This window comes from Apodemus sylvaticus, chromosome 7, assembly GCF_947179515.1.
Source record: "Apodemus sylvaticus chromosome 7, mApoSyl1.1, whole genome shotgun sequence".
Lineage (NCBI taxonomy): Eukaryota > Metazoa > Chordata > Mammalia > Rodentia > Muridae > Apodemus > Apodemus sylvaticus.
In genome coordinates this window covers 101,907,539-101,924,453 of record NC_067478.1, presented here as the reverse complement: position 1 = coordinate 101,924,453, position 16,915 = coordinate 101,907,539, and the positions used below count along the sequence as shown (strand labels likewise).

At 46.0% G+C, this 16,915-nt stretch overlaps 1 protein-coding gene across 3 annotated transcripts in view; it reads left to right on the top strand.

The window, feature by feature from the left end:
• Positions 1 to 2,613: 2,613 nt before the first annotated feature.
• Prdm10 (PR/SET domain 10) overlaps positions 2,614 to 16,915 on the top strand; it is a 109,468-nt gene continuing 95,166 nt past the window's right edge. For all 3 annotated transcript variants that reach the window (XR_007978873.1, XM_052188762.1, XM_052188761.1), the window contains exon 1: positions 2,614 to 2,879. The gene's annotated coding sequence lies outside the window, so the exon portion shown is untranslated. The remainder of the gene's footprint in view (positions 2,880 to 16,915) is intronic.

Here is a 16,915-nt window from a genome sequence, read left to right as displayed (position 1 = left end):
TCGCTGAGCCATCATCCAGAGACTTCTCTAGCTACTAAAACATTCCAGAAGCAAATGGCCTCTTGTTAATAGACCCAGAGAGTAGGGAACAGTGCTGCCCGTGACAGATTTGCCTCCAGCTCGCCTGTCTCCCTTTCACCCTCTCTTTTCTCCGGAGTTCGGCGGGGCTTGCTGACTGATGGCCTTTATGCTGCTCCCAAAGGGCGTCTATGGAAGAACAAATCACGGATTCTTCATTAAGTCCTGCCTTCCTAGGCTGCCCTGTCTCTGAGTTTTAAAAACTGGCCTCAGCTTTTCACTGTTCTCAGTCATTTAAATAAAACTATAGGCAATACAGTAATGGATTTTAGTTTTTCTCCCTGTGGATATTCTCTATCCTTGAGTCTTTTGTTTCCTGGTTCTTTCTTTCTTTTCTTTCTCTTCTTCCTACCTTCTCTTCTTCCTACCTTCTCTTCTTCCTTCTTTTCTTCCTTCCTTCCTTCTTCCTTCCTTCCTTCCTTCCTTCCTTTCTTTCTTTCTTTCTTTCTTTCTTTCTTTCTTTCTTTCTTTCTTTCTTTCTTTCTTTCTTTCTTTCTTTCTTTCTTTCTTTCATTTTTTTTCAAGACAGAGCTTCTCTGTATAGCCCTGGCTGCCCTGGAACTCACTCTGTAGACTAGGCTGGCCTCGAACTCAGAAATCCTCTGCCTCCCAAGTGCTAGGATTGAAGGCATGTGCCGCTGTTGCCCAGCTTCTGGTATTTCTTTTTTCATGGCTAGCCAGTAATTTTATAGGGGGTTTTGTTTGGAAACTGAATTTTGTTGTATACTGCTGGCTGGCCTGGAATTGTGTAGGCCACATTACACTCAAACAATTCTGCTTCTGCACAAAAGGGAGCACTGGGCATACTGCAAAGGGAGCATTAGGCACACTGCAAGTCTTGAAGAGGTCCTCTGTAGTGGATACCTTGAACGGAGAGTTGTTTTCTTTTTCCAAGATAAAAGAGATCCTAGGGCTCCTGTTAAGTGTGTGGACATCTGGGACCTCTACTGTTTGAGCACATGTCTTGGGTCCAGACTGTTGGGCAGCCCCTCCGGATCGGGAGGACTGGGATTAGGAGTCTGGGTTATCTAGTTCTAGCTGTCTCTCTATAGGCTCTATCATCACTAATGTTTCTGTTTTTTAACGTTCCAGTCAGTGTTGGAAGAGACTTTTAAAGTATGATTTCATTTAACCTTCAAAGCAACACAGTAAAGTACAGGTCATGGGCAGTGAAAATGTTCCCTGCAGACATAGAGTGACGGTCTTGGGCATTTGGTTGCCAATCTGTTTTTGGTGGGGGAGTTCCCAGCTGGTCTCATTTCAAAGCCTGAGCTTGTTTTTACACACCTGGCTGAACTTTGAGAAGGCAGTCTTGTGTGGCAGTGGTGGCACACGCCTTTAATCCCAGCACCTGGGAGGCAGAGGCAGTCGGATTTCTGAGTTCGAGGCCAACCTAGTCTGCAGAGTGAGTTCCATGACAGCCAGAGCTACACAGAGAAACCCTGTCTCGAAAAACCAAACCAAACCAAAACAAAAAACCCTAAACAAACAAAAAACAGAGAAGGCAGTCTTTTTTGTTGTTGATTTTTTTGGATTTGTTTTTTTTCGAGACAGGGTTTCTCTGTATAGCCCTGGCTGTCCCTGTCTTGGAACTCACTCTATAGACCAGGTTGGCCTCGAACTCAGAAATCCGCCAGCCTCTGCCTCCCAGAGTGCTGGGATTACAGGCGTGCACCACCACCGCCCTGCTGAGAAGGCAGTCTTAAGGGACAGTACTATGTGGATGTCCTAAGTTAAGAAGAGAGTTCTGTCATTTTTATTTGTTCAGTGTTGACTACATCTCACCCTGTCTCAAGTAGCTTGAGCTGGCCTTTAACTGCGTCTCCTACTGCCTCCACCTTCCGGGTGCACCACAACTCTAGGGTTGTGTGGTGCTGGGGTTTGAGCATAGGATTTAGTGTATTAGGCAAGCACTCTGAGACACATCCTCACCCTGACTGCTTCTGAAAAACGCTTTTCCAGAACGGTAAATGGTGGAAAAGAGAGATGTAGCGTAGGTGCTCTAAAGGGAAGGCAAGGTCTGATGACCCAGTCAGCTTGTGTCTGGAAAGCTGATGGGCCACTTCTGGGCCCGCGGGGCGCAGTCTGTTTAACCGGTTTCTGTAGTCCCGGAAAGGCGTGTCCCAGTCGGGCTGAGGCCCCGGGCGCGCGCCTTCTGTGCAAGTCCTCCCTGGGGCGGGTAGATGCATGGCCCACACCTCGAGAGCTTCCCAGGACCCGTGTGTGTGGGACAGATGGGCTGGGAACTCGGGTGTGCATTGGGTATTCCACAGTGGACGCTCAAGCATACTGAACCGTGCCCCTTCACTTGCCCGCCAAGGTTCTTAGATGGGCCTTGACCCTGAATGCAAACAGCGGGGCTTTCTGATTGGCTTAGAGTACAAACGCAGGCGAGCACCGCCAGAGACCCGCTCTTCTATTGGGTTTTACATGAACTGCAGAGCACGAAATAAAGAGGCCTTCAGTCATTGGGCCATTGTGTGAATCTCCTTTTGACTTCTCTGCCGACTGAATTAGCGTCCCAGGATTTTCGTCATGACTCTTAAATCTGGGCTTGTCAGTTCGGCTCAGCGTTCCTGGTCTCTAGGAACAGCATGGGACTTTCAGAGTTTAACCAATCACATAGCGTTGAGATCAGGTTGCCAGGCAGATTATGCTAATAAGACCCCGCCTTTTATGCTGCTCCCACTCTGCGGCGGGAAGAACCACCTGGAGGCGGCGGGGGGGTTTGATTTCCATCACCCCTAGGGAGAGAGGATCCGGGACCCACTGATCTTCCAGCTCCCCTCACCCAACGTCGTGTAAGTACCTAAAGGATTAAGGGAACCGGATAAACCGGGGTCCAGAGTATCCCATCGCCTGGGAGAGTGTTTCGTCTTTGCTTAGTCCCACCCAAAATGGCGCCCAGCTCTTTCTGCGTCTCAGCGCCCGGCCGGGGCCAACCGACCGCGGACCCGGGTGGGGGGGGAACTGATGGTAGTGGTGGGGGGAGCAATCCCGGCGGCACCGCCCGATGGTACAGTCCAGCCGGGGCTGGGACGAGGCACCTCGCTCGGGGTGGGGGGTCAAACCATCTGCACCTTCTACGCGGAGAGGGGAGAGTCCCCTCCGGGAAGCCGTCCGGGCCCCGTGTACAGCGTGGGCTTCGGCGCCGCCCGCCTCGACTCCCCGGCGCGCAGCCTGCCCCGTGCCCCCCGAACGGCTCGCATGCCCGGCCGGCCGTGCGCTCCTCTCTCCCCTCCCGCGTTGGTTGGGCCGGGACGGCGGTTGGGCTGCCTGCGCGCCGGGCGGCGGTTGGGCGGGCGGGTGTCCGCGGGCCGGGACCCGTGCGGGGGGTGGTGGCGCGCGTGGCTGTGGGTTCTCCTGCGGGTATCCCGGCCTGCGATTCCCAGCCACCCGGCCCGCCAAAGTGTGGGGACCGCTCCTGCGGGTCGGTCTGCAAACGCGATGGCGGGCTGGGTAGGGCGGAGGCCCAGGACCAAGAAAACTGGCGAGCGAGGCGGGTCTCTTAGGGAGTCGGGCTTTCATAGAGCTAATATTAAAACGAGAAATCTTTGTAGCCAGGGTGAATAGGTCCTAGGTAAAATAGCATAGTTGCGATCTGCCTTCTCGGCATACGAAGGCGTCTGAATTCGGGTGCCATTTATTTTAGCCTTGTTAGGTGGATTAGTTGGATTTCAACCCATTTTCAACCAATATGTATGTGTGTACACTTAAACCAGAGAATAGGGGTTGGTTTTGTGGTGTTACTGATGAAATCCACCCAGCTAAAATCCCATACCCTGAATCCTTAAGAGCTTGCCTGTATATCTTTCACTAGTCTTGTGTTTAAGAGCAAATGTATCCACTTTTCATTAAAAGTAAAAGGTACTCTTGATTAGCCTCGCTTTCTGTCCTGTTCCCGCCACTGCAGCAGTAAGCTCTTTGTGAGCCCTAGGGTGTGCAGTGTTACATTGTATTCTTTTGTACCCATCCCTTTTGCTGGGGCCACTACAATACCTTCTGCACTCATGAACTGTACTTATTTGTTGCTCTAGAATTGAGAAAAACGAACTCGGGGATTGCTTAGGGGCAAAGTAACATGCAATGTTTGCACAATCTGGTATATTTAGTAACTTTACTAGGTTTACTTTTTACAAAATGAGGTGAAATTGACACAAAATGAACTGTTTTCACTAGATCGATTCCCTGTCATTTAGTAGGTTTAAATTTTTATTTTGGATCAAGGTTTTTTTTCCCCCACCTTGTGACTCAGTTATTACAATAATATCCGCCTTCTGACTTACTTTTTCCTTAAGGGTCTTTTTGAGATTAAGTCATTTTGTAATGATTTTTAACATGATCCACCAAAAGTAATTTGTCCATTGTATTGCAGGCCTGGATGAGCTTGTCCATATGAGGCAAGGCTCTGTCTTCAAAGCCCCTAGATGCTTTTTATTTAGTGATTATGGTCACTCCAATCTCAGATTGCACTGGCCAGATTCTTGCCTTATTTTTTTCTTTTTTAACAGTAACACATGATTCTCATAGAAACAGCATAAGAAGTAAAAAGCTCAAAAATATGATAGATACAATCTTTACTAATATATTGGTGTGTTTTAGATCTTTGCATACAAGGACAAATTACACAGGATACTTGTTGTGAGCACCTTGTGTGGCTTAGGAACTATTTTAAGTGTAGATGGGTGCTTAAAGACTTCACTGGTGATTTGTCACACGAAGTCCTGTGAACTAAAAGAGTCATTTTCTTATTCATTTTACTTAGAAAATTATTTATTTTGAGACATGCAGTGCTGGCCGGCCTGGAAGTCTCAGAGCTGCTTGTGTCTGCTGGGATTAAAGGGGATTAAAGTGAAGCCGGCTACTCTAGGCCTGCTTTGTTCTTTTGAGACAGAGTCTCACTGTGCAGTTTTAGCTGGCCTGAATAGCTAGACCCAGGCGGGCCTGAAACTCAAAAGACATCTGCCTGCTTCCACCTCTTGGGCTCAAAGGTGTATGCCAGCCAGCACATCTGGCTCATTTTACTTTCTAAAAGCAAAATCTGGGACTGTGAGATGATGCTCAGCAGGTAAAACTGCCTGCCTGGAAAGCCCAGTTCCCAGAGTTTGTTCTCAGGAACCCACATAATGGTGGGAAAGAGAGAGCCAACTCTATGGAGTACACTGGTACCCTTATCCCCAACAATTAAAAAAGAAAAAAAAGTTGGTACACACCTTTAATCTCAGCACTGGTGAAACATAAGCAGATGGATCTACAGAGTTGAGTTCCAGGACATCCAGGGCTACCCAGAGAAACCAGCAAAACTTTGGGGCCAGTGAGTTGGCTTGGTGGATAAAATGAGGAACTGAATTCTAATTCCTGGTACCCTCATTAAAGCCAGTTGTGGCACAGCATGCCTGTGGGGGTGGAGACCTGCTGATCTTGGGGACTTGGTGCATCACCAGTCAGGCTAACTGGGGGAGCTGTAGGTTTGTGAATGTCTTAGTTTTAGAAAGTAAGATGGAGAGTGATTGAGGAAAATACTTGGTCTCGGGGGCCCCAGGTATGCAGTCAAAGGCTGGTAAGCACACACACACACACACACACACACACACACACACACACACACGTACATGAGTAAAAGACAAAACAATAGAAAAGGATAGGCTTCTGCACACCAGGTACAACTGAGGATCGAGAACCCCTGAGGTGTAATTTCCATTTTCTTAGTAAGTTTACATTTTACACAGTAGTAAATACATGGTGACTGCATGATGTCATTTGGTAGAGATTATATGGTGAAAACTAGTAAGCATCCTGTGTCATTTATTTTAAACTTGAGTGCCAAAATGGTTACTGCCATTCAAATACATAATCTTGTAGAAGTGTAGACACTCCCAGTCCAGCTATCTGCTTTCCTACATGCAGAACTTGTTTCTGTTTATGATAGACACTCTGTCAGGTGTGGAAATTAAGCCTAGTGAGTTAAGAAAACTGAGATGTTAAGGCTGGGAATATAGCTCAGTGGCAGAGTGTGTCTGGGGTGTGTGAGGCCTTGAGTTCAGTCCCCAGTGCACGCCCCTCCCCCACCACACAAATGCTTGGGCCAGCCAGATTTTTGCAGAGTGGTTCTACAGCAGTTCTCCTGGAGCCAGGTGGGGTAGGAGGGGAGAGTGAAGAGGTTGCTTTGGTGCATACTGTAGACACTTTCCTTACTGTGTTTGTGGTTGAGTTGAATCATCATGTAAGTGGTAGAAGGCTATCTGGTTCTTGTCCTTTTGAAATACCACTGTAACGCCAAGTCTGAGATTGCTCAACTCTACTTTATTTTCTGTAGCTTCTGTGAGTTTGCTCCGTGGCGCTCCTTCTGAAACACAATCCCCCCTCTCCCCTCTTTCTGAGATCTTTTGTTGTCTTTCTGTTGCTCATGCCTGGGTGACAAAAGTCTGTTCAGGTTGTAGGAGTGACTGGAAGTTCCTCCTCTTCTTCTTCCTCTTCCTGCTCCTTCTCCTCTTCCCCTTCTTCTAAAGATTATTATTTTATGTGTGTTTATGAATGTAGGTACTACATACATACCTGGTATCCTTAGAGGCCAGAGGAGGGTGTGAGATTTTTTGAAACTGCAGTTCCAAATGGTTGAAAGTTTCTGTAGGTGCTGGGACCCCAAGCCCATCCCCTGCAAGAGCAGCAGGTGCTCTTATTAAACCGTGAGCATCTCCACAGCTCCTGAAACATTTTTAAAATAACTTTGAATAGTTTAGTGAATTAAGGTGTGTGTGTGTGTGTGTGTGTGTGTGTGTGAGGAACTGGTTAGAGAAGAAGAAAGTTATGGTTAATCTCAAGTAACAGCAAGAGTAGTTAAAATGTGCTGAAAACAGTGTTATAAAATCAATACTGCATAGGGCTTTGACCAGAAGGTAATGGGCAATCTGATGAAATAGCTGGTTACTGTTGGTTATTTTTAAAGTTTAACTCATTTACTTCAGAATTAGAGTGAGGAGGCTGGACAGATCGCTCAGCTGCTAAAGGCACTTGGTACCAAACATGAGGCCAGCGTTCAGTCCCAGGGCCTGCAAGGTGGAAGGAGAGAACTCACTCCAGCTTGTCCTCTGTGCTGTCTTCCAGTGTCAGGGACTGTGAGGTTGGGATTTCTGTAGCATTTCTCCTGCTACATTCCCTTTCGGCAGCTTATATAATATCCTATTAGCCAGGAGCCTGTGTCTGCTGAACTTCTGAAGTATGCTAATGTGAATGGGTACATCAAGTTTTGAGATTTGGGTCTTCCTCTTTCTGTCATCTTGGCGCCTGTGGAGGCATGCTGGGAACAGGACTTCCAAAAGCAAGCATGTCTGGAAGGCTGTGGTGCAAGGCCACAGCAAGGTCTCCGGAACCAAAGAGAGCACACAGCTCTTCTTAAAATTGAAGATGTTTATGCCCGAGATGAAACTGAGTTCTACTTAGGCAAGAGATGTTCTTAGCAAAAAACAATTCTGTGACTCCTCGAGGCAAACCAAACAAAGCCAGAGTGATCTGGGGGAAAGTAACTCAGGCCCACGGAAACAGTGGCATGGTTTGTGCCAAATTCCAAAGCAACCTTCCTGCCATTGGACACAGAATCTGTGGGATGCTGTACCCATCCTAGATTTAAAGTAATGGAGAGTAAATAAATGAAAGATTTGTGCTCTTGTATTTTTTTTCACATCAAAAAAAAGTTTTGAGATTTAGTATGAAAAATATTTGTGGGCTATGCAGTTAAATAACATGATTTCACTTGTTTCTGTAGTTAAACATCATGGTTACTGGAAACTTCCAAATTATGTGGCTTCTGTATTTTTATTGACCAACTCAGCCTGATGGGGTGGGGTGTTCTCAAGTAGCAATAATACTATGTGTTATTGTCTTTAGGCTCTTCTAGCGTCAACTTATAGTGCTAATTTGTAGGTGTGTTTGCTTTTTCTAGTGGCTGTGATAGCGCTCACTAATGCACACGTATTACTTTGAAGACTGTCTTAGTCTTCGAACCACCACTTCCTAACAGTTGTGTCAGATGTTATTGAATTAATGTATATTCAGCTAATTGTTTGAACTTAATATCAAAATGAGATCTATCTTGTCTGTCTTTGTGGTATCATGTGCACGGGTGCATGTGTTTGTGTGCACATGTGGAAGCTAGAGGCTGTGGACAAAAGGCGTCGTCGTCCATTGCTCTCCACCATGTATTCCTTAAATTAAAAAAGTTTTCCTTTATTATATGTGTATGAGTGTATGTGTGTGAACCACGTGTATATGTGGTGCTAGTGAAAGGCAGAAGAGGGCATCTGATCCCCTAGGACTGAAGTTACAGACAATTGTGAGTCACTCTGTGGATGCTGGGAACTGAGCCCTGATTCTCTGCGAGGCGAGCAGTAAGTGCTTGTAACCAGGGAGCCATTTCCATTTCTCCTGCATCCTCCATACCTTCTTCTTTGATGTTTTCTGAATGTGTGTGCGTGCGTGCGTGTGTGTGTGTGTGTGTGTGTGTGTGTGTGTGTGTGTGTGTTGGAGGTGGGGAGGTGGGTAGAGGGAGAGAGAAAAAAAGAATATATATTAAAGATATCCTATTTATGACAGCATTCAGCAATTACTTATTCTTAGCGCTTCAGCCAGTTATGAGTCTCTTCAGAAACTATTACCTGCTGCACAAAAGTGTTATTTTGACCAGAGCTGATAGCAGCACTAGTCTGTGGGCATAAATATAAATATTTAGAAAACAATTTGATGGACACAATACATTTATTTAGCACAACACTAGTAGCTTCTTCCCCACAGCCCGGGATCCCTGCAGCATCAGGCTTTTGACCAGATTTCTAGTACCTGGCGAGAATTCTCTCCTGTGGAGCAGGCCTCAAATCCAAACACAAAGCAGTCGGTTATTCCCATAACTGTCATACACTGTTGCACGGTGGATACATCTTGCCCGGGAGGTTGTGTAGCCTGCAGAGCCTACAACCGAGGGAGGAAGGCTGTTAACGAAGGCTGTTAATGACTCTTCTCCCCAGCGGCCTACCAGCTACCTTGCAGCACCTTGACAGCTAGTCACTGAGCTGAAGCCGCCAGCTCAGTGCAGCCTGGACTTCTCATGTCCTGCAACCAAAGTTTATAGTATATCTGGCTAGCTTTTTAAAAGTGTGTATAAAGCGGTGGTGGCGCACGCCTGTATTCCCAGCACTTGGGAGGCAGCGGATTTCTGTGTTCGAGGCCAGCCTGGTCTACAGAGTGAGTTCTGGGACAGCCAGGGCTATACAGAGAAACCCTGTCTCGAAAAACCAACCAACCAACCAACCAAACAAACAAAAAACCAAACAAAAAAAAGTGTATATAAGTGTTATACACGCATATGTCATCACTATGTGCAAAAGTGCCCTTGGAAGCCAGAAGAGGGTGTTAGATCTCTTGGAATTAGAGTTAGGGATGATTGTGAGTGATGTGCTGGGAACCCGGTTTTCTGCGAGAGCAGGAAGCACTGTCTTTTTCTTTTTTCTTTTTAATGGTTTATTTATTTCATGTATGTGAGTACACTGTTGCTTTCCTCAGACACACCAATAGGGGGCATCGGATCCCATTACAGATGCTTGTGAGCCACCATCTGTAATTCCCACTGTAATTTCATCGCTGGGAATTGAACTCAGGACCTCTGGAAGAACAGTGAGTGCTTCTAACCACTGAGCCATATCTCCAGCCCAGTAAGCGCTTTCTTTAAAAAAACAAAAAACAAAACAAAAGCCAAAAGTCTTTTTATTAATTCTTTGTGAATTTTGCATCATGTACCCCAATCCCATCTCCCTGTCTCTTCGTAAGTGCCCTCTGCCCTTACAACCTCCCCCTAAAAGAAAACAAAAGAAAATGAAATAAGATAAAAGGACAAAACACACAAAAGGCGAATGAGCGGCAGGACCTGCTCCCCTGCACTCACATCTCAGGGATGGCTCCCCAGGACCAGCTCTGCTGTGCTGCCCAGGTAAGGTGGGGAGCGCTCTCCAGAGTAGTACAGCCAGCAAGGGGCAAGAGCAGCTCTGCGCAGGCCTTGGACGTAAGCACGGCCCCGGGAGGCAGCCCCGACCAGGGATGTCTGCATGGCCTTTGGTGATAACATGGCCCATGCATGGCACAGACCCCTGCCGTCCCATGGCCACCGACCCAGACATTGACCTTAGCTGCACAGCCTGGGCCAGGACCAGTCAGGTGACATTGTAGCTGTTCACATCAGGCGGTTCCTCACTACCTTTGAATCTTCAGTTCTGCCTCCCTTCATTGTGCACAAAATGCTCTGCTTCTCTTTCTCTTCCATCTCTCCACCACATTCGTGCTCATTGTAGTAGCACCTGCTGTAGGCGAGCCACTCGGGAGGAGGACCTCTGGCTGTCTCTGCCTGACTGCGCCCGTGGCCTCACAGTAAGCAGTCCTGACTGCTGAGCTGTTGCTTCATCTCCCTTTGACCAACTTTTCAACTTTACATTTGATTCTTAAGGTGTGCTGGCTACATGGTGGTACACACTTCAATCTCAGTATGCAGGGGACAGAGGTGGGGGATCTCTGTGAATTCAAGGACGGCCAGGTCTACAAGTGAGTTGGAGGCCAACCAGCATTACTTTGTGAGCCTCTGTTTCAAAACCAAAACCAACCAAAACCTCAAAACCTTAAAACATGCCATTGATAGAACAGTGTTCAATTTTACAAAAACTATATGATGACAGATTCGTCGAACCAGACGAGAGCAAGGAGGCGGCCATGAGATGTAAGAACTCTGCATTCTCAGGCCTAGAAAGTGGTGTGTGTATTAATGAGTTTCAGTCTTGTCATCATTTATTCATCTCTTTTTCTCTTGAGGTTGATGACTTGAAAACCATTCTGGATTTCTGTGTGCGTGTGTGTGCATGTGTGCGAGTGTGCATGTATGTACGTGTGAGATGCTGAAGATGGAACTCAGGCTAGGAAAAATGCTCTTCACTGAGCCACACCCCTAGCTCTCTAGTCTCTAGATTTTACTTTATTTTTAATATATTCTTAAGTAAGATATAATTATATCTCTTTCCCATTTCCCTGTGTGGTATCTTCAGCAATAACTTAGGCCTCTGAGAGGCAATCGTGCAGCTCCTGGATTGTAATTAATCCATTATTGATAAATATAAGGGCTTTTGAACATTGGGGTTTAGAATACTTTGTTTTTGAGACAGGATCTCTTAATCTAACACTGGCTGTCCTGGAATTCACTATGTAGACCAGCCTGGCCTCAAACTCACAGAGATCTGCTTCCTTTGCTTTCCAAGTGCTAGGACTAAAGGTGTGTGCCTCCACACCTGGCCTTAGAATGTTTTTTTTTTTGTTTTGTTTTGTTTTTTGTTTTTTCTTTTTTTCTTTTGGTTTTGAGACAGGGGTTTTCAGTGTGGCCTTGGCTGTCCTGGAACTTGCTCTGTAGACCAGACTGGCCTCAAACTCAGAGATTCTCCTGCCTCTGTCTCCCTATTGCTGGGATTAAAGGCATGTGCTACCAGTGCTTGGCTTAGAATGCTTTTTTTTTTTTGGATTTGGTTTTTTCAAGACAGGGTTTCTCTGTATAGCCCCGGCTGTCCTGGAACTCACTCTGTAGACCAGACTGGCTTCGAACTCAGAAATCCGCCTGCCTCTGCCTCCCAGAGTGCTGGGATTACAGGCGTGCACCATCACCGCCCAGCTTTAGAATGCTTTTTAATGTGACATTTAGGTTCATTAAATGTCTTCAACAAAACAGTCATTCTAGCACTAAAATGAAATTAAATCACTGTTTTGGTAGACTTTGATTTAAAAGCTTTAGTAAAGTAATACTCATATTTATGATAACTATCTCAAGTCCCTGCTTTTTATCCCCAGAGCAAATACTGGATATAATCAACCCATAAAGAGAAAAGTTTGACTAATAGTTTTGGAGTTTCCTCTCCATGACCACCAACTGGCCACAGCGTATCACAGTGAGAGCATATTGGTAGGGCCTTGTGACCAGAGAGTGAAGAGTCCAGTGTCGCTCACTCTCCTTTAAGGGCACCTTCTCCCAGTGACCGAAAGTACCCACTGCTTACTGCTTTCCCCCTCCCAGCAGTGCTCCGCTGAGAACCAAGCCTTAAACACACAGGCCTTCAGGGGACATTTTGTTGATGTTGTTTTAAGACTGGGTCTCACTCTGTAGTCTTGGCTGGCATGCAACTCGTAAATTCAGGCAGGCCTTCAATGTACAGTTTCTTGCCTGCCTCTACCTCTGCCTCTGTAGTGTTGGGATTAAAGGCATATGCTACCACGCCCAACATTTCTTTAGGACAGTTTTAACTAAGATATCTTTTCCTTTTACAAAAAAAAAATTTTATACCCCACCTCCAGATCCATGGTTTTCAACAGTTGTAAATTGTAGCAAATATGTATATTTGTGGTGCTGTTGATGAAATGCAGCCCTTAGCATGGGCCAGGCAAGATTCTCTTACTGATGGATAGATAGTCCTACCCCTGAAGATAAATTCAACAAAATATGTGTAAGATTTTGTAGGAAAAAAAAACAAAACTAAAAGCTCTCTGGAGTGACTTTGAGTAATATGGAACCACAGAAGTTCCAGGGCTGGCCAGTGTTGCAGAGATGTCAGGCCTCTGGAAACGTTTTTGTGCTTTGTGTAGCCACAGCAGAAATGAAGATGTGGATAAACTGCTTCTAAAAGGGGGCAGGTTACTCTTGAAAGAAAAATTGGGAAACTTCTCTGCCAGAGACCAAGAACTGATACTTCAAACAACATAATGCTGCTTTTGACAAATTAATAATGATAGATCAATTGAATACCATAAGCAGTCCAGAAATAGGCTCATACATATTCAAACACCCAGGAAGCAGGGGAAGAGCATAATGAGAAAGCTTCTGGAAGTTAATGGAGCATGGTACGTGCATAGCCAGCCTCTGCTCAGAGAGGAGACTCCTTCAGCAAGGTGCTGCATGCGCATGGGACACTTGGAAAGTGAGAACGAAACCCATGTATTATGTCTGTTCAGCCTTGTGTGTAACAGAGGAAACAGATTCAATCCACAATGCCATATTCCCACACATCCAAGTTGAAGTAGGCAACTCCGAATCCTACAGATGCTGAGCAGTAGTGATCCTCACACAGACTGGCAGGAGTATGGTATTTTGGCAGAGCTACCTGGAAAGCATCATTATTAGGACAGTAGATAATAAAGCTAGACACTGGTGGAGTTTGTAATTCCAGCGACAAGGAGGCCAGGGCATGACTAAGACAAGAGACTGAAGCTCACTGTTAGTGCCATCCAGGCCATTGAGAAAGCTCGTCTTAGGAACACTAAAAAGCTGGACAGTACTTGAGATTGTTCTGTGATGTCCATCACAAGGGCACACTCTGGTACACACACACACACTCATATACACACACACACCCTCTTTCTTTTCTTACCCAATGGGAACCCTTCAATGGCTATGTTAGTCACCTAGCTCTCTGGCTTTTGAGCAGCTATCTCTTTAAAAGACCAGCTGGCTTGTGCATGTTCCTGTACACACACACACACACACACACACACACACACACTTTCCTTCCTTCCCCAATGGGAACCCTTCACTATGGCTTTGTAGTTCCTTAGCTCTCTGGCTTTTGAGCAATTTGCTCAATTAAAGCTCTTTGTGGGCTGAGTAAATTACAGCCTCCTCTGCTTCCCTGGAGATGCAGTCTAGCTTTGTGATTGCATCATCTGCTGGACGCTGGGAGTCAGCAGCAAATGCACCCCACGCTGGGCCCTGGCAGCCTGTCTAGGGCGAGAGCTGTTGATGCAGTGGGAAGGAGGTCCACGCTCTGTGGTAATGGGCCTGAGTGAAGCCCCATAGAGTGTTTTGAGCTTGGCCAAGCAGCCGTGCTTGGTTGTGGTGAGGACTTTGGAAAGCTGATATTTAAAGGGCATTTCACAGGGCCTGGCACCTGCAGGCTGCTCAATAATGGCAGCAGCTCTGTTATTACTGCCCACTCCTTGTTTACTCAGGTAACACTGGCCTTCCACAGTCTGCATTTTGAGCCAGTGGAACTGTGATTATGCTGATTTTTAAAATAAAAGAGCTGCATCTGTCAAGGGATTCTGCTTTTGTGATCTCATTTAACTCCCTCGGTGCAGGAACCATGAGTCCAGGCTGGAGGTGCCACCTGCACACAAGGAACACACCATGCGGAGGGCAGCGGAGGTGGCCTTCACCTTCAACCCTGGGGGCCTTGCAGTCAGCCTCGGCTCAGGCTTGGGGGCAAAGGCTTTGCCCACAGAGCCAGTGGCTGGAGAGCTCATTTCTAAGCGCCTCTTCATGCAGAAAAAAAAAAAAAAAGAATCACATCTTTTAAAAATTCTGTCATTATTTTGAAGTTAAACATTTTCTGGTGAGATGAATCAGATATGCGAAAACTCATAGCTCTAGTAAAAAGACACTTATTCCCAAACCAATTGTTAAATAATGAAGGAGGACTTTTCTGGACAAGGCACGGTTTAGATTTACCAGAACCTCGTGAGTCGCAGTACACTCTCTACTCTCAAGGTATAAAACAACAAATATTCTGCTTTATGTCACCAGTGACATTGTGAGTTAGGAAAGGTTTATTTCAGGTGTGAAGATAATGACACTTTGCTGGTTTTCCCAGTCAGTTACTTTATACTATTCCATGCTGAGAAAACACTTTAAGAAATGTCCCGGTGATAACCAGGGGTTGCAGTACATTCCTCTTAGGCCAGACCTCTGGAGGCTGAGGTGGGATGCTCTGGAGTTCCAGGACAGTTGAGCTACATAATGACACAGTATAGGGTGGGGGTGGATCCTAGCTTCCATAGCTGAGCACCAGATCAGAGATCGGTGGGCACTGTAGGAGCTTTACTAAGATGGAGGAGGTGCGAGTTTAGTATTATTAGAGACCTTAATTACATGCTGCTGTGAGAGAGGTTTTTTTTTTTTATGAACATGTTTTGTGTGTGTGTGTGTGTGTGTGTGTGTGTATGCGCGCGTGCACATGACACACAAGTGGGAGGCGCAAAGGTGAACATTAGGTGCTTATCAATTTGCACATTTTCTGTGTCAAGGTCTCTTGCTGATCCTGGAGGTCCCCAATGCAACAAGGCTAGCTAGCCAACAAACTCCATTGGTCCTGTCTGCCTGCCTCCCCAGTGCTAGGATGACAGGTGTGTGTGTGTCACCAGGCCTGGCCTTTTAATCTTGGTGTGAGGATCTGAAGGCTGGTTTTCATGCTCACGTGGTGAGTACTTCACTGACTGAATCATCTCTTCAGCTCCCAAGATAGAGGTTTTTTTTTTTTTTAAAGTTGGATTTTGTTCTTTTTTGCTGTGTTTGGAGATAGAACCCAGAGCCCTGTGCATTCCAAGCAAGTGTCTACCACTTATCCTTAACCTCAGACAAAGAGTTTTAAAAAGCAGTAAATGCATCAATATGTCATTTATGTGAATGTATCAACTTGTTAATAAAATGCTTACTTTACCCGTTTCACATGAGTTGCAGAATGAAAATCTGGCAGTGGAGAGCAGGTAAAGCCCTCATTAGACGTCTACATGGGCAGTGAATTAGCTGCAAAGGGAATGAGTTCAAACCAGTACCAATTAGCTTCTTAGTCGATAGTCAGTTTCTGAAAGCAAGACTATCTTTTTTTCAGTGGTTACATTAGAGTGAACTTACTGAGGAAACAGTTGCTACTTCGGACTGTGCCTCTGTCTCCATTGTCTAGGATTTTACCAGAGGTGTTAGGTTGGTAATGTTTGAGGCATAGTCACCTGCAGCTTTTCAGGCTGCAGAAGACCCACCCACTTCTCCGTTTCTTACTTAGTTGCTGTGACTGCTACTTTAGCAAAGGAGCTAGAGACAACTGGGTGGGGGAGGCATGTGGGCAATCCATGCAGGCATACCCATGCCACAGGTGACATCTGTCTGCCTGCGAGTTGTCTACAAGTGATGCTGCTGTTCAGGAGGGAGCTGGACGGAAAGTGCTGGAACTTTGAAAATCTATCTGTAGTGAATAACAAGGTGGGGGGGGGCAGTATTAGTCACTGAGTAATTTACTACAGCTAGTTTTTAGCCTTCAGGTGATTTCTGTGAGTCTATGTTTACAGTCAAAGTTCACATTAGGTATCCACATAGGTGTCTGGTACTGCTTTGCTTGTTTCCATGTAGTAAGGGAAAGCCGGAAAGTAAGGGAGAGAACAACCTGGTTGTAAAGAGAGTTCATTCCTCCTTCCTCCAGGGTTCGAAGACACAGACTCTCAGATGAAAGAATCTGGTGAGCTGCATCTCCAAGGAAGATGTACATGTTCTTGCTAAGCTATTGTTTAGCAACAAAAAACGTTTTATTTTATTTTAACTCGTGTGTGTGTGTGTGTGTGTGTGTGTGTGTGTGTGTGTGTTCATGTGCATATGTTCAGGTCAAAGGACAATTTGCAAGAGCTGGTTCTGTCCTGTTGATGTGGGCTCCAGATATGGAACTCAGGTGATAGGCTTGGTTTCAAGTGCCTTTTTATCACTGAGCTTTTTTTGTTGTTTTTTTGTTTTTCAAGACAGGGTTTCTCTGTGTAGCCCTGGCTGTCCTGGAACTTACTCTGTAAACCAGGCTAGCCTCGAACTCAGAAATCTGCCTGCCTCTCCTCCCAAGTGCCGGGATTACAGGCGTGTGCCACCACGCCCGGCATCACTGAGCTTTTTATACTGCCCAAGTCTGTCTGTCTGTCTTTCCTTTCCTTCCTTCCTTCCTTCCTTCCTTCCTTCCTTTCTTTCTTTCTCTCTTTCTGTCTTTCTTTCTTTCTTTCTGTCTTTCTTTCTTTCTCTCTT